General features: G+C 44.0%; 1 protein-coding gene across 2 annotated transcripts in view; it reads right to left on the reverse strand.

Annotated features, from left to right (window-relative positions):
* The window catches only part of fgf13a (fibroblast growth factor 13a), a gene marked incomplete at its 5' end in the record, with an annotated part of 181,014 nt that overhangs the window by 121,765 nt on the left and 40,733 nt on the right, over positions 1 to 18,516 (reverse strand). The window lies entirely within an intron of this gene.

Below are 18,516 nucleotides of genomic sequence, written 5' to 3' on the forward strand. Positions count from 1 at the left end.
AGTGAGTACGAAAATGGATAAAATGCAAAGACAAATCGAAACCCTGCACACGCAGGTTGATGACTTAATCAGCAGGAGTAAAAGAAATAACATTCGCCTGATCAATGTAAAAGAGGAGCTGAGATTGGTGACATGGATGCTTTCCTTGGCAAAATCCTGTGTTACATCCTGGACCTGAAGGAAGGCGAGAAACCACAGTGGACAGGGCACACCGGGCGCCTCGGCCACGTCCAGACCCCGGCCTGACACCGAGGGCCATCTTCATCCGCCTACTCCGCTGGCCCGACCGTCAACTCATCCTCCAGGCTGCGGGGCTTCTTCCCCGCAGAAGGGTACGCGCTTTTTCGTCCGGCAGGACCTCTCCGCGTTGGTGCAACAGAAACGCGCAACATACAACAGCATCATCGAAAAGGTTAAAGTCAATGGATATCGCTTTGGCGTACTGTACCCAGCGAGACTCGTCATAACCATTGATGGACAGCGGCGGAACAAGAGCTCAAAGTGAAACTGCCGAATATCTTTTGAGTTGGACTGGTCAATAGTACTGTGAGTAACTAAAATAAAAAAATAAAAAACGGAATTCTCTCTTCTTTAGCACTCTTTCTAACTATAAATCCACTTCTGTTTTAATTTCCTCTCTTGCCCTCTTTTCACCACACCGCGGACACTGTGTGCACTGTAAAAAAAAACACAGGTGGTGTTGTGTTATGTTGTTTTGTTGAAATGTTAATAAATGGGAGCTTCCTCAAACAGCCATCTCTTTCCCGACAATCCCCTCTGTGCACGAACCCTTACATATGGTAATTAAACATTAAAACACAAAAAAAAACAAAAAAACAAAAACAAAAAAAAAAACCTTAACTCATTGAGTGCCATGGACGAACATGTTCGTCATTTCAAATAGTAACGTAGAGTGCCAAGGACGGACATGTTCGTCAATTGCGTTTTTTGACGGGGGGGTGTCGATCTAAGCCTCTTACATCGCCTCTTACAATATGGTTGCTATTGAATGTGTCTAACCTATTTTACAGAACCCTTAGGTGGCGACAGTGCTCTCCACATAACAGAAAGGCAAGGAAAAAACAAAGAAGAAGTCGTTATGGAAACGGAAATCGCATCGCATCCGTATGCATCGATATGCAGGAAGCATAACGTTACTGCAGCTGTGCCTGCAGCAGCCAATCTGCTCCCACAATTGAGCCGCTCCGTGTCGGTTGCGACAGCACATCGGCATGATCAGCCGTGGAGTTGTTATTATTCTCAACTGGAAGCATGGTTGCCGGTGACAAACACACGCGGAACGCTGTAAAAAAGCTGGATGTCACGCACCCTTCACTGTGCGCACAGCAAACTCAGCAGAGAGCCACCACAGACAGGAGGAGGAGTGTGCAGTTGAGGCGAGGCGGGGCGGGGCGGGGCGGGGCGGGGGGCACGCAGAGCAGCACATAACACCCAGACAGACCCAGGCAGCAGGACAGGATTGACAAACGCAAGCCAGAATATCCGATGCCCACCAGCAGCAAATGAAGACCAGCAAGAAGCTGCAACCAGCAGCGCACGCAGGGGCCAGCGCTGCTGGTTGTAGCTAAAAAAATATTATTCTGCCAAACAAAATTCCCTGGCCTTCACTGTTTTATTGAAGGAAATTATTTTTGAGGTGTGACTACATTAGAAAAGATTAGCTTCAGAGTCAGTGATGTGCTTGAAATGTTTAATTTCACAAAAGGCCCATTATCTCAGCTTTTAGAAAAAAATTGCTGTTTTTGGATGAATCAAGCTATCTTCTCCGGCTCATAACTAAAGAACGGAAAATGGGATCAATAAACTTTTTTTTGCAGATGATAGAATAGAGTCTCATCGTTCTTTGTGCGTGTTCAGTGTTTACATAGTAATATCACACAATATTCTGTGGGCCTCGAGAAATCACTGAAAACGCTCTGAAACTCTGGCACTGGGAGCGTCCGTTCTCCAAAAGTGGCTGGCACTCAATGAGTTAAAACACCTGCGGCTTATTCACCTTATTCTTTGCTCACACATGGACGCTTCCGCATTACGTCATTTTGTAATAGTATTTCCGTTTTGACTTGCCAAAAACTCCGCAGGCAAGATGGCTGCGCACAGTCCGCATTTAAACTGGCAGAATTACTCCGCCATAAACTAACATATCTTGGCCAATACGTATGTAACATGCAAAATAAAACAACCCGTAATATCTTAATTTTATGTAGAATGCAGAGGATATGTAACTGTTTAGTTAAACTTGCATTCCAGGAATATTGTGCTCTTAAGACGACGTTAGTGGAATGGACGTTAGGTTGCGCACCAATGTTAGGTTGCGTAACCTATGTGCGATTCGAAATAACGCATCCGAGATAGAAACGTTATGAATATAGCCACGTTATAAACAACAAACTAACGCTGGTGATCCGTATGGAATCAGTGTTACTCGAAATGGTTAACGGTTATATCAATTTGGTCATTCAGTGGCATTTTACTGCCATATAACATAACTAACTAGTGGCTAATATTATTAGCCACTAGTGGCCTTGGCAACTAGCACTGAACCGGAAGAACAAATACGTTTGCGTTGAACGCGGAAGAGAGAAAAAGTGGGCGTGGTGAATAAGGTGAATAGTCCGGTGCGGCTTATATATGTAACAAACAGGCAATTTTGCTGCTGCGGCTTATACTCCGGTGCGGCTTATAACCCGGAAATTACGGTATATATATACAGAGAGAGAGAGAGAGTTATACGGTAGTTCCATATTTTATGTGTGTGTGTGTGTGTGTGTGTGTGTGTGTGTGAGTGTGTGTGTGTGTGTGTGTGTGTGTGTGTGAGTCTGTGTGTGTGTGTGTGTGTGTGTGTGTGTGTGTGTGTGTGTGTGTGTGTGTGTGTGTGTGTGTGTGTGCATCCATGCGTGTGTGTGTTTGCGTGGTTTTGGCTCTCTATAAAGACCTTTAGAGCTAAACGCAGAGCCAGGTCCATTAGCACTAGCATCCCACCATGCTTTGTAGAACAGCCAGGCAACACTAGCTGCGTTTACATGCACACTTTTTCCTCAATCTGATTGAATCCAATCGGTTTGAAGATGTCGGGGTCAACTGTTTACATGATGATGTGATTTAATACGATCTGGTGTTTACACGCACCCAGAGCATGCACCCATATACTGTAATTGAACAGCTGTGTGATATGCGCAAAGATGAATACAACAACTTGACAGGTCTGCCAACTCTCGCATTGACGGTGAGACTCGAGCAATTGACACTTCTCACACACTTCTTCAAGTACATTTTCTCGCAGTGAAAAATAAATGCATACTGTGATCATACTGGTAGCCTGAAGCCTGAATTATGCCAGACATATGGACTGTCACACGGAAATGTGAGACACGGAATCCTGACGAGAAAACGTTTGGCGCTTGTGCAACCTACTCTGTGGACCGGCGGGTTTCTCGTCGTCGGAGTGTTGAAAATCTCCACTTTGTCCGCATACGGTAGTGAGAAAATAATAACTCTTCTGGCAGCAGCTCCTCTCCCGGCCTGCAGCAACAGGCAGGAGCCCCCTTTACGTCAAGACGGAGGGCATCATGGGCATGTGCAGAAAGAACGCAGCCAGAGAGTCAGTTTCATCATTTACATGATAATATTTTTCTTTTGATTTGGTTTATGAAAAGGTTTAAACTACCCCTCTGCAACCGATTGAAATTTCAATCGGCCTGTTTAAGCTGATTGAGGTGTTTATACTGTATAGAGCATTTTTAATCGGTTTGGTCATTTAAACCTATTTCATCCTTATTATTATGCTCCACGTAAACGTGCCTACAGTCATGTGTGAGAAGAGAACCTGCAACCTCTTGTCTTTGGGCTAGAGACATTAAGTTTAGCATCCCGTCAATGGTTTCGATCCAAGGCTCGTCACTTTTACAAAGGATTCTGGGAATCTGAGTCTTTTAGTACCCATAGAGGTGAGTGTCACTCTTTTCTCATTCCTCTATCAAAACAAACTGAAAGGGCAAAAATTTACTGTGTGCTATGTCACTTCTGAAAGAAATCTAAACAGAGAGCACTAGCATGTAGCATCAAGACAATGACTGGAATATCAACCCTGCCATTTATGGTGATGACATGGTCTCTGTTTGCCTTGCCTGTCATGTCTGTGTTTCAGGACAGACTCACACCAAGGCACGTGTGTTTCACATGCTTATATAACAAATCACACAACGCATGCTGCAATGTGTGTAGGCGCGCTCGTCTCTGGAGTCCATCTACCCAAGAGGCCTCAGGTGTGTGTGTGTGTGTGTGTGTGTGTGTGTGTGTGTGTGTGTGTGTGTGTGTGTGTGTGTGTGTGTGTGTGTGTGTGTGTGTTGTGTTTTTGGAAATTATCAACACCCAACGTCACCCTCTCTATATCATAGCGTGCCAACAGAAATAGACACAGTACAACGATTTGAGGACATTTCCATTACATAAGGAAATGGATGGCTGCAATAGATTTTAATTTTGACATTTCCATTAGGATCAAGGATGCTTGATGGTGCAGAATGCACCCAGCCTCAACAAACACAAGCTGAAACCTTCCTTCCTTTGTTAGTGTGTGTGTGTGTGTGTGTGTGTGTGTGTGTGTGTGTGTGCGTGTGCGTGTGCGTGTGTGTGTGTGTGTGTGTGTGGGCATCACAACCATGAATATTTAAATCTTCAACGTTTTGACCCTGCATTTGAATTTGACTTTGACTTTAATGTGACGTTCAAATGTAGTCTCACTCGTGCGTCCTGGTGGCTCACCTGGTAGCACGCGGAGGCTCACTCCTTCGCGCAGACGACGCGGGTTCGAATCCGACCCGAGATCCTTTGCCGCATGTCATCCCCTCTCTCTCCCCACCTTTCCTGTCTGCCTACTGTCCTATCTAAATAAAGGCAAAAATACCCCCAAAATAATCTAAAAAAAGAAAGTAGTCTCAATAAGCTGGGAACCCTAACTTAAACATTATCATTTGATCAGGTCAAGCTTGTAATAAACTGGGGATTTTGGACATCCAGTGTACTGCATCACCTGAAGAAATTTGGTGTCTGAAACCCAGAACTTGTTTCCATCAACACAGGCTATGTGTGCCCGTTGCTGGAGTATGCAGTCCCCGTCTGGCACAGAGACCAAGCTAAAAGGCTGGAAAGCACGCGGGAATGGAGAGTTACTCCAGAGGCTCTCCACACTGTGGAGTCTATCAGAGAGCACTCAGCTGTGTGTTGGCTCTGCCAGAAAGCTGCTAAAGTCCAACTTATGCCCCCTAATGGGAGGAGCTCACAGGTCGTCAAAGAACTCAAACGGGCCATCTCAAGATGTCGATCTGAGAGATACAGGACATCACCAATCCTCTGTATGTGCAGACTCCTAAATGACAGCTGATTTGAGATTTGAGATATTATTTGGAGAATTGCAACACTTTACATTTTTAAGTCAGTATTGATGTTTTATTGTAACAGCAAAATAGTGTCTTGTGTTGTGTTGTGTGCATGTTATGTTTGTCATTCTTTTTGTGCAGACAGAGCAAATATTCATGAGAGTGTTTCAGTCATTTATTCAGTGTTTTAATGACAATTGTTTTTATGAACCTGTAGTAATGCTGAAAGGTCAATAAACAATAAAATATTCTGTGCCGTCTAGACCACGTCAGCACATAGCCTATGGCTACTTTACGCATAATCACTTCACTTTATATCTTGAAGGATGAGTTCAGTCTGCTGGCAGAGAGCCAGTGCAAACGACCTTACTCAACGGCCTGGCAGCGGTTTCCGACCTGACTCCACATTTACTCCTATAGGACTAACATCTCCATTTAACGCTATTAGCTGAATTAGCATAGCATCTGCTGCCAGTGAAATATTTCATTTCACAGCCCTGGGGGAAAATGTTATTGAGATTTCAATTGGACTGGAAAATACACGGTAGCGGTCGGCCAGTCTTCTCTGTATTATGTTGGTGTTTTAGTTTTTTGATAAGTGTGTGTTTTGCTTTCCACAGGGATCAAGGGCACGCGAGCTTTGCGGGGATTGAACCTGTGACCTTCCGGTTACAGGCTCGTCTCTCTAACCACCGGGTCACCGCATGTGGTTTCAAACTAAATCATTAAAGGATGGCTTTACCGATTATCAACCCACTTTGTATCATTATTAATGTCGTTAATATAAGCAGATGGGGAGTGTTTACCTTCGCTATATGTTTTCCACACAGAGAGCTCCCATTTCTATCTCTGGCAAAACGCTCCGCTGTGACGCATTTTACGTCACAATGGAACTGTGTGTGCCTGCATGCATGCGTGCGTCTATGTCGGGAAGGGGGGCATTATTTGTTACTACTGTGGAATGCTGAGCTTTCATGGCTGCTTATTTTTAGCTCTACTCCAAGGTATGAATTATGCAGTGGAGCCATCCAGACGTGTAGCTGTGTATCTTTTATGAATGCTTTACAGGAGTGAAGTTGAGCTAACACACTACCCCTCCCTCACCACACAGTGCTGGAGATGGAGAGAGAGCTGTGTGTGTGTGTGTGTGTGTGTGTGTGTGTGTGGGGGGGGGGGGGGGGGGGGGGGGGGGGGGGGGTATCTCAACAGAGGCTAACAGCACCACCCGTGATTTAAACTGACATCTGAGGGCAATGCAGGAGAGAGAGAGAGTTTGCTCCATGCTTGTTACAGTAGCATTGCACTGGATTAAAACAATATACATCGATTACAGTTCTTCTCCTCTCCTCCTTTATCTTCAGTGAGGCTTTTACAAGAACTGCACCATCTGTTTGAATTTGGCTGGTGGATGAGGGGCTCATCATGTTAAACGTTTCAGCCAAAGGTCTTCCTCAGCGTTGGAGGAACGCTGAGGAAGACACACACACACACACACACACACACACACACACACACACACACACACACACACACACACACACACATACACACAGCGTTGGAGGAACGCTGAGGAAGACCTTTGGCTGAAACGTTTGTTGCTGCTGACCTGTTTGAGGAACTATTAAAACCGATGAAAGGACATTTGGAGTGCTGGCTTTCTCTCGACTTACTGAACTCTATAAATAAATCCCACCACGCTGGCACCTAAGTAGCCCATACAGTACATACATACATACATGTACATACATACATACATACATAGATACATAGATACATAGATACATACATACATACATACATACATACATACATACATACATACACAGACACATACACACATACACACACACACACACACACACACACACACACACACACACACACACACACACACACATACAAATAAATAAATACATACATACATACATACATACATACATACATACATACATACGTCTGTCTTTTTTTTCTGCACCTCTAAGTGCCTGAACGTATCATTATAATTACCAAAGAGCACCACCGGTACAGCGTAACAGCCACAGAAGCACCCCTCCAGCCTTTCTCTATTTAAACACAGTGATTTGCACTTGCTCTCTGACTCAGGTGGATTCCATCAAGTCAATAGCTTAGCACTTTGATCTGAATGTGATGAGGAGCACTTGTTTAAGTACTCCTGAAACACTACAGCCGCTCCTGCCTGAGAGTCTCTTGGTGACGCAAGCTGACGGCAGCTATACATTACCGGGGGTTTGGGGTTGTCACAGCCACTCTGTTTACCCCAACACAGACCTATTGCCTTACACCGGGAATGAGACACGAGCTGCCAAACGAGAGGGCCAGGCGGAGGGGGAGCGTGTGACGGAGACGTTACCGCGGGCCAAAGAAAGGTCCAGTTGTTGACGATCCCCGTGTGAAAGTGGGACTGCCTGTAACTGAAAACCACTTGTTACCCTGTGCCGTCTTTTAGCAGCGCTAAGGCAGGAGAAGCTGCTGCTTGTCTGGGGTTTAGCTCAAGTTTCAGGTTTTGCATTTGGATTGATTGACTGATTGATTGATTGATTGATTGATTAATTAATTAATTAATTCATTCATTCATTCAATCAATCATTGATTTATCAGCTATTGGTTCATCATCAGGAGCACATGGCCAGTGCTCACATACTCTTCCACCTGCACTGAGAGATTACAGTGTGTTTTGTCCCACAGCTCTGTGTGTGTGTGTGTGTGTGTGTGTGTGTGTGTGTGTGTGTGTGTGTGTGTGTGTGTGTGTGTGTGTGAGTGAGTGAGTGTGTGTGTGTGTGTGCGTGCGTGCACGCATGTGTGAGTGTGTGTGTGTGTGTGTGTGTGTGTGTGTGTGTGTGCGTGCAACTGTGCATGGCATGCATTTACACATGAAGGAGCGGAAGCCAAAGCCACAAAATGCTAAGCGCCTCACAATGTGACAGATAATTACCATGACACTAGCTATGGGTTGAAGGGGGGACAGGGGATGGAACGGCTGGGGTGGAAACACTACGATGTCACAGAAATCTATCAATTGAACCAGCTTCTCCCATGGGGTACGTACGGGCTCTCAGGGCCGGTCGATACCTATTTAATTGGGAACAGTTGTAACGGTTAAGCATTAATTGCTACATCATAATTATCTGCCCCGGTGAGTATTTGTTGATTAGGTAGTGAGTCAGTGGACTGATAGTTAATTCAGGGTTGGCTCTCTTCAAAACGCTGGTTACCCTGGAGACCGGGAGAGCTCATCACTCACAACAAGCCAGAGTGAATTATACCCTGCCAGGATTCATGTGTTGTCTGTATATGACAGTGGTTCCCAAATGGTGTACCGCGGCCCACTTGTGCACCATGAGGCAAGTCCAAGTGTGCCATGCGATTTTGTGACAACCAGGGGTTAAATTGAGCTGCCTGGTGCCAACTAAATGGGGACTCAGACAGCTATAAATAAAAAATATATTTTTATTTTTATTTTTTCCCCATTTGTACTTCGCCAAGCTTTCCCCCTGCTGCCCGGTCGCTGCTCCACCCTCTGCCGATCTGGGGAGAGCCGAGACTAGCACCATGCTTCCTCCGACACATGCGCACTTGCCAGCCGCTTCTTTTCACCTGATGGGGAGCTTCACCGGCCCGAGCAGGCAGGCGCCCCGACCGACCAGAGGAGGCGCTAGTGCAGCGACCAGGACACATACCCCCAATCCGGCTTCGTTCCCACCTGCAGACACCAGCCAATCGTGCCTGTATGGACCATTGAGATAAATAAAAATGGAGGGAGGATCTCCATCTCCTGCCTGTATTGTCTATTGAAGCCAAAATCTTGTCAGATCAGAGAACCAGAGTCTGCGCAGTAGCTCCGTTGAGTTAGAACCTCTGAGAGCTCCCCGCCCCTCTGAACTTTCTTCTGTAGAGCTGCTGTTTCTAGAATGCGCACAGTGCGTTGTGTATTTATATACAGTCTAGCTCTGTAAATATTACACTTTAAGTTGTAATATTTTTTGTCTCGCCAAAAGTAACCAGGAAGAGTCCCACTATGAGATCAGTTTATCAAAATGACGCCTGTACGAAAATCTGATTTTGGTTGTCGGGGATTTCAGGCCTCCCGGTCTGCTGCTGACTGCTGCTGTGCTCTCAGCGCTCTCAGCGCGGGCCGGAAGTGGAGGCAGGCCGCCTCACTCAAGACAACAGCCTCACTGGGGCAGTGGGGGGATTGCTGTGTTGACTAAGCTAGCCTAATGTTTTCGTGGCATTTTGATTAACTTTATGATTTAATTCCTTTTGGAGCAAATGTTGGTGTTACAAATCTAACCTTGACGCTTTACGCAACGTTGTTTGCTGGTGTTGTGGGTACTGCAGCCTGTAACGTTCTCCGTTGTCGGAGAGTTGTATCAGCCAGACAAGTCAGACCTCCGGGCTGCTCTCAGCCCGCAAGAGAAATGGGGGAAATTCTCGGATGAACAGCTCTGTGTTGATTAGCCTAATGTTTCCGCTGCATTTTGATTAACTTTATGATTACATTTCTTTTGGCGCAAATGTTGGTTTAGCAAATGTAACCGTGAGGCTACGTTGTTGTACCCGCCCGGTAGTGTGTGTAGGCAGGCCAACCTACGTTAGCCTAGACCTGAGCCAGGCTGCCTGGTCTATTGCCTGGTATATCGTTACTAAGAGAGGAGCTTGTGAAGAATGAACATCCCCACAGTCAAAGCATTTCCCCCAGATATGCATATAAAAACGTTTGTAGCTTTAATAGCCTACAAAAAATAAAACGTCTGTTTGTATGTCATGCTAACCCGTTAGCGATGAGCTAATGGTGCTTGTGTACTACTAGGCCGCATCTCATCTTATACCCGGGACGGGAGTTAACGTTATAAAACACATTTCCTGTCGGTTGGGCAACCTGGTCAGTTCTGAAAACATGTGTCTATTATTGTGTTATTCCAGCTATCGTTATCGGTTGTTAAGTTATAGGAATATGAAAAACAGCCGACTAGCGCAAGCAGCTAATGCTAGCCTGCATGTTAAAACCATTGTGTAGCCTACCTATAACGTAGCTGGAGTAACTCATAAAACCCATATTTTCTGAACTTACTTCAGTCCCCAACCAACGTTAATTCCTCGCGCACAAAACATTTGTTTTCATTCCTCAAAACAATGTTCTTTTTATTGGGGTCCATTGATGTCTGGTAGCCAGCACAGCCAACATGAGCCACCGACCTCCAGGCAGCGTTAGATAACATGAAGCCGTGTGTGTTGTCTATTGACGATAGATCTATAATGTGCAGAGCCCGTCCAGCCAATGACGGCTTGAGACTGGCTGCCACAGCTGTCAATCATCCATTTTTATCCCTTTTTATATGTCAAATAACTACTTAAAAACAAACTGATCAGAAAAATGACCACTTGCACAGGCATTAGCATGATAATGACTATCTAAAATGATACAAACCACCTTTGGAAAAAAATTATCTGACGTATACTGTGATTATTTTGGTTGTGATTTTCCCATCCACTAACATGGGGAGGCGGGCCTTGTGACCTAATACTGGATTCAACCGCCAGAGCGGCGATCTAACATGCAGCGGCTTCACTAAACGGGACCAGGGCTGCAGCCTTGGTATGGACGCCCAACCAAGCTGGAGGTAACACGGGGGAGCGAACCTGCGACCCTCGTGTTGGTAGGCAGGGAATATACCGCTACACTACCCGGACGCCCCAGACCGCTATAGATTTATTATGAAACATATAAAATGATGTCCCAATAGACCCTTTTACAGCCAACGTCACAGGGTTGGTTACGCATGCATCACGATATGCACGACTCCGCAGGACTCAAGGCGAAACAAGGGAGATCCCTGGAATACAGGAAAAAGACGTCTTGTGCCGTATGCGTATAGACGCTGGACATTCCCACTAGGAATATGACGATGTCCGGCACTGCAACTTTGGCGATGTATTGGATCCTAGACCCATCCTGACAGTGAGTACGTATTTGTGTAAGGTAACCTGTCTGTTGCTGGCGAAGCTTTAAAATACACGGAGGAGGCGTCGGGATCTTCCATATTTTGTTGTAAACTTTCTGCAACGAATTCAGCTCCGCTCATGAAATACGTTATGCTGTTTACAAACTGTAAAAGGGTCTATTCTAAATGGTTAAACCTCGAAATGTATGTCCAAAAGGGCCCAAAACACTTAATAAAAAAAATATTTTCAATCTATGAACCCCGCGCTCTACAGATGAATGGACTATTCCTTCTCTAGCGGAGTTTAGCCTGCATGCTTATGCGCAGAGCTTGTTCATAGGGACACATGTTCATAGGGAATTAACTCCTCCAGGTAACGTGGTGCAATTCAACACAACATCAAACAGTTAAACAGAGTTGTCAGAGCGCATTTCAAACCATTTGGGGGGAAAAGATTAAAAGTAAAGCTATCATTTTACTTTCAATTTTGTTACTTTCACTAATGTTTTGCAGTCGGATGGACTCTCTCGTTAGCTGATGGGAGCACCGACCCTCTCTCCTCCAAACCCTCCATGACAACAGTGAAAGAGAATGATGATATGAGAAGAAATCGCATTCAATGGAGAGTGTCAACTAGCAGCCTATCGTCAGTTGGTCAGACAGCACATATGGATGGCAGAGTAACAGGTGGATGGAAAGGTAGGGAGAATAGGTCACATAAGAAACTGACAGCTTTAATAACAGAATGAAATTGCTCTGATATTCTGCTTGGTATGGTATCGTTACAGATTTTGATGTCATTTTACAATGTTTCATTCTTGAAACATTGTACATTCTTGAATTATTTCGTTAAGTAAATATGCTTAAGTAAATAAAAAGCATTTACAGACTACTTTGCATGGATATGAATACAGGCGTCCAAACTCACCAATAGCGAGAATCGTAGGCAGCCCATCAGCAAAGACTTTACAGGAAAGAAAAGGGGAAAAAAGTATAATATTCTTCTGCAGGAGAAATCCACCAACTCCGCTATGGTATGTTATGTTCAATATTTGATGACTATAAATATGCAGCAAGAAAAGCTAGCTTTGATTCAATCATTGCAAGTGCATTTGTCAATGCATTTTAGTATTTTAGCAACAACAACATACGTTTTGTTAATGCTGTTCTTAAAAATGTTTGACTAACATGCTTAGCAAGCACTTAAATATAAAAACAAACCCGCTTCAGTACCACCCTTGCTTCTTTCACACAGTGACGTATAGCCCAGCTTAGAAGCAAAGCACTGATGTGACGGCAATGCATTGACATGATACAGTATAGCCAGGGAGGGAGCCATTGAGCTTGCTAGTCAGTTTAGGTCACTTGGTAATAAGCATGTTGGCCTTTTGTTTTAGCACAGAAGCAGCGAGCGCACAGGACGCAGATGTCACACTGCCGCTGGGCTCCACTCATGCAAATGGCACTGAGAGAGAGATACAGCTTCTTGATACAGCATCCATTTCCTCATGGCATTGTGTTTGCAGCACTACAGGACCAGCTGCCCCATTCAACTCAGATGAAGAGATACTAAGAATAAACCCAATATCCTCAGTGATTCATGACAAACAAAACAGCACAAATACTGTCTGTACATCCTGACACTAAATGCGTGTGATCTCCCCTTATGACCAAAGGTTTTCGATGGTTCCTATTATGCTTATTCATATTTATCTCAAGCTACTAGACACTGGACTGGAGGATGTGGAGGTGTGTGTGGTGGGACATGTAGTTCTAACTTGTTTTTGATTGAATCACAACCTCAAAAACATCTGACCTCGTCCATGATAACATCAACATCAACATGAACATATTCAGCAGCCTAGAATTCTCAAAGACTGCATTCTCAGCCAGCCACAATGCAAATATCTTTCTAAATGTTTCAAGAACAACTTGTATGGTTCCATTGTAAAATAAAATAGAGCGTTGTCGTTTAAAGTCTAAAAATGTGTTTTTTGTTTGTTTGTTTTTTGCATGGCTGATATTATTAAACAGCAACAATATTAATGAAGCAGTTCTATTCTATAAGAATATATTCAACTATCAAAAAATTTGTGATTTTGGTGAAAATGAAAATCTTAAACATACATTTCATTAGCATTTCAGTAGTCTGACTCACAGGAAACAGGCTGCGGTGAGAAGCTCTGCCATTGGCTCAGACTGCAGTGAGAAGCTCTGCCATTGGCTCAGGCTGCAGTGAGAAGCTCTGCCATTGGCTCAGACTGCAGTGAGAAGCTCTGCCATTGGCTCAGGCTGCAGTGAGAAGCTCTGCCATTGGCTCAGACTGCAGTGAGAAGCTCTGCCATTGGCTCAGGCTGCGGTGAGAAGCTCTGCCTTTGGCTCCGACCATTTCAGTCGGAGCGAAGGGAAATCAATTTCCACTCCCTGCGTGTCTGCCCTCAAATGTCTCAGCCGCTGTGAAACAACAACAACGCTAGCTCGCAAGCTAGCAACCTACACGCTGAAAATTGTTACGTTTTGACGAAGATTTGGATTGTGCAATAAAGCAGGCCTGCTTGGTACTTTCGCTGGATGGTTGTAAAGATAACAGAGCCTTTTTTCCCGCTAGACCAGAGTGAGAGTAAGAGGAGCCAGACTCTCTCCTGTGCAAGACCAGGATTTCAGCAGCAACTCAAGGATAAAGTAAATAAAAGTGAGAGGAAAAGCAAAAGTGTCCCACTTTCATTTCACAGCTGCCTGCTGGCATTGGGGTAGCAAGGATCCATTAAATTGTTTGGGGTAGAGGTTGTTGTTTTTCTGCTCTTGCCTGCAGATCTGTCTGGAGGCTTTAGATGGTTATCATCACTCATTAACGTCAAAGCAGTAAACCTGAGCCAGCATTGCAAGAGGACTCATAAACATGACTTGCTATATTAGGGATTAGCAAGACTGAGAACTGGTGCCTTCACTATAGACCTTATTCACTAACCCCGGACAGCGCCATATTGTTGACATTAGGGGTGGGACAAAATATCGATACTCACGGTACAACCCATTCCACCGACCCACTAAGTGGCGACAGTGCTCTCCAGAGTAGAAAAAGCCGAGCCAAAACTGCAGGGGAAAGCGCGAGGAAACCATTCTCATACTGTAAAATGGATTGGCGAAAACGCTTTCGCTTTCGCGCTGACGCACAACGGTGGCGCACAACGGTGGGGGGTTCCAAAAATAGACTGGGTGCACACTTTGAAACACGCAGCATAAATAAGCCCAGAATCGCAAAAGCTTCATCAAAGCTCTCAACCGAAACCCCAAGAAACGAGCGAGCCCATCCAGACTCGCCCGACGAGGGGCAGCCAGGCAGCAGACAGGCAGCAGAAACTCGCTTGTGACAGACCCGCTGCAGAGCCAAGGAGGGCGGAGGAGAACGCCCACGGAGGGAGGAGTTTGAAGGAGAGGGGGGTTTCCTGCTGTTATGGAGGACATTACTGTTCAAAACTATTGTTTAGATGTCTGACGTCTTACTGATGCGAAAAAATAAATGGTTAAAGTGACTGTTCTATCGAATTTCACAAAAAGCCATTTATCTCAGCTTAAATTTTCAGACGCTGAAACCATGCTGTATTCAACTGCTAATGTCTACATAACTACTAACTCTACAAACTAACTCTTTTAGACAGAGAAAGCACACATTCTATTAGTTCTTTTGAGATATTTTGTATTCACAAAATCCTAGCAGAAAATTATCCTCGGCTATTGAAAGATGAGCCAGAATCCTCAAAAAAACCACTTGGCAGAAGCTACCTACAGTATTGAAAAAACGGCTGGCAGTGAATGTGTTAATAAACAGGCTAAAATATTATGCTGTGTGTGGTAGTTGAAACATAGTTTCAAGTTGATGTTTATTTATGTTTGTAGTTGAAACAAAAACATAAATACTGTAGGCTACATGAATGGAAATGTTTGATCATTAATATCTACTTTTAGAAATTATGTAGGTAGGTTATATAGGTTTTCTTGTTTTAATAATAATAATAAAAAGACTTAATGTGTAACTTTTCCTCCGTGGTATCGAAAATGGTATGAGTGAGTGAGTGAACTCAGAGAGTTCATGTCAATTCTGCTAATAAATACATAATACCTGCTTCTTGCCTTTTAGGGGTATTTTTTTCTCTTCAGTTACACAGGTATCGTGATCAGGCACGTGCACACATAGACATGAAAGGGGGCTTGAGCCCCTGCCTTTTTTTCAGTCTGTAAAAAGTGCCCTTTTTTTTTTTTTTTTTTTTTTTTTTTTTTTTTTTTATTATTATTATTATAATACATTTTTCATTTTCATTCCAACAACACATGAACAAAACAAACAGCTCAGACACATTAAAAAATAAAATAAAAAGTGCCCTTTCCTGACCATGAATGCATTTCTAATGGTGCTTTGTATGGAAATTGACCTTTCCATGCCGTCACTGAAGGCAGCATTCAAAGAGAAATGCCTTTTCCGAGCTCTCTTGGCCTTGAATGCACCATTTGTAATAGGCCTCTGCATGGAGCAGTGTTTTTCAAAACTGCCCCTGAAGGCACCAACCCAAAAATGAACCCAAAAATGAATGAATAAATAAATACATAAATAAATAAACCACCCAATAAATAAATAACCAAAATATAGGGAACAAATGCAGAATTGTTGCTCTTGAAAATATTTTTTACTTTACACTATTGGAAAGGGATGTTGTGTTGTTGAATCCGCAAAAAATAAAAATAAAATCTAATACACCTTATCTAAATCTTCTGTCTTGCTTTTTAGAATTATGGTTAAAATGCATGGTATATTACAAGCCTCACTCAGTATCGTTCAATGTTTCTGCCTGTGTTGCTATCTGTTGTAGTACAACAACCTAAAGGGAGAAAAGGAGCAAATACATATTGATGCTTAAATGATTTCACAACAGTATTGCAACAGCATGCAACTTTTATATACTAATATTATTCAGTTATGGAGTTATTTTTCCGTGACAAGTCTCATCCTAAAATGAGATATTCCTCTAAATCTGGTTAAAATCGGAATATTTAAAATGAGTTATACCCCTAAATTGGCCTTCAAATTGCCTCAAATTTCCGCCGCCGCCCTCCGGACGGCGGCTGTAGTGCCCTTTTATGAATTTGAGCCCCTGCCCCTCTAATGTTCTGTGCACGTCCCTGATCGTGATGTATCGTCTTCCAATATATCGATTATCGCAGTATCGCTGTATCGTGATAATATCGTTATCGAGGGCCAAGTATCGTGACGATATCGTATCGTGAGCTACTCAGCGATTCCCACCCCTAGTTGACATACCGTCCTGCAGCTGACAACTATAGTAACAGCCTTATTGTCGTTTCTGTTCCATTACAAAATAGCGATAGTGATGACAGCAATAAAAACCCCAGAGTTGTTGTTTGTATGCTGCCGTTAATGCTTGTAATAATAAACAAAAGAATAAACGAGGTGAACAGACATTGCTGTGAGGAGCTGTCAGAAAGTTTCACCTGTCTCTCCCAACTATCCACACACATCTCCTGTGCTGACGTATCCTCCGTCTCGCTCCCTTCACGTCTGTGGACGGTAGAGATAGAATCAAACCACGGGGACTTTATTGCTGTCATTACTACAGCCGTGTGTAACGCAGGTCACCATCCGAACACAATTGGAACGATACAGGTAACGCTAACGGCGGCTAGCTTCCTATAAACGCTGCTCTTACATAGGCTGTCACTTAAGAGCTACTGCGCTATGTCGAGAACATGGCGGCGGTGGGCGTGCCCGTACGTGAGTGACGTCAATCGAATAAGGTCTATACAGGAGTGTGTCAGGTGTAAATCTAATGCACACTGCATCAGTCTGTGTCCTTCATATGACCTAACAAACAAACAGTCCATTATGGCCTCAGGTCATAAAACCCCAAGAGACAGTATTTCAAAACATAAAGCACCTCTGGTCCACTGCAATTCCCTGAACGGAACTCTTCTCAGAGTAACACTGATTAGCAGCATACGGCAAGCCATTAGGGTCAAGTAGCCATGCTCTTCAGTGAGCTTTGTTTGTTTATTTCTTGTTTGTTTGTTTGCAATGTCAATCCCCAGGCAAAAAGTGAATAAATGTAAAGGAGTCATATTACCACAGTGTATTGTAGAGATTAGAGGCAAAGATAGCAAACGTACAGGAGAGGAAAACAAACCAATAAAGTGAGCAGCGGTGCCTTTCCATGACCTTTGACCTTTGCTGCTCTGCCTGCCTGCAGTATTGCTAACCACAGGGGATTGTGGGTAAAGCAGTAAAAGATGATGAGAGAGAAAGAGAGAGACAGAGAGCCAACAGAGACAACAGACAGATAGACAGACAGATAGAGACTATGACAGACAGACAGAGAGACACACAGAGACAGCGACAGACAGACAGACAGACAGACAGACAGACAGACAGACAGACAGACAGAAATAGAAGCACAGACAGAGGGAAAATAAGACAGATATAGATGCCCAATACGTCGATCGACCGGTCGATCGCGAAGGTAGTGTGGTAGATCGCATGGCATTGAGGGGGGGGGGTTTACATAGTGCCGTAGTGAGGATGGATGATAGGCTAATAGGCCCATTTGCCACTTGATTGACGTACAGGTGCGCCAGTCAGATCTCGCTGTGGCAGCCAAGTTTGTATATATATATAAATAAATATGTTTGGTAGATCACTTTGACTTGGTCATTTTAAAAGTAGCTCCCAAGCTGAAAAAGTGTGGGCACCCCTGAAATAGACAGTTTGCAGTCTAATAACATGGGGTAACTAGTAACTTTAGCTTTAGTTCATCCTTTTCTGGAAAGTCTCTTCATCTATGTAAACAAACATAGAACTGATATGTTGTGTCTGTCACAGAGCAACACCATCCCGAATAAGAATGTACCCTATTTACACTCCGTAAACGTCCCTCTATCTCAAAGACATGCATTTGCATAAGCCTGTTGTTTATCGAGATCTAAAGGTCATGTTGGTTAGCCAAAGACCTCCTGCAGTGAGAGGACTAAATATAACACAGTGAGTGACACTGTCACCCCGCTGACCCCAATGACCTCATCCCTTTATATCAGACCATGGAGCCACTAAACCTTCTTCTACACCCCTCTGGCCACACCCACCTGCTGTC

Source organism: Poromitra crassiceps (genome assembly GCF_964638095.1).
Source record: "Poromitra crassiceps genome assembly, chromosome: 15".
NCBI classification, from domain to species: Eukaryota; Metazoa; Chordata; class Actinopteri; order Beryciformes; family Melamphaidae; genus Poromitra; species Poromitra crassiceps.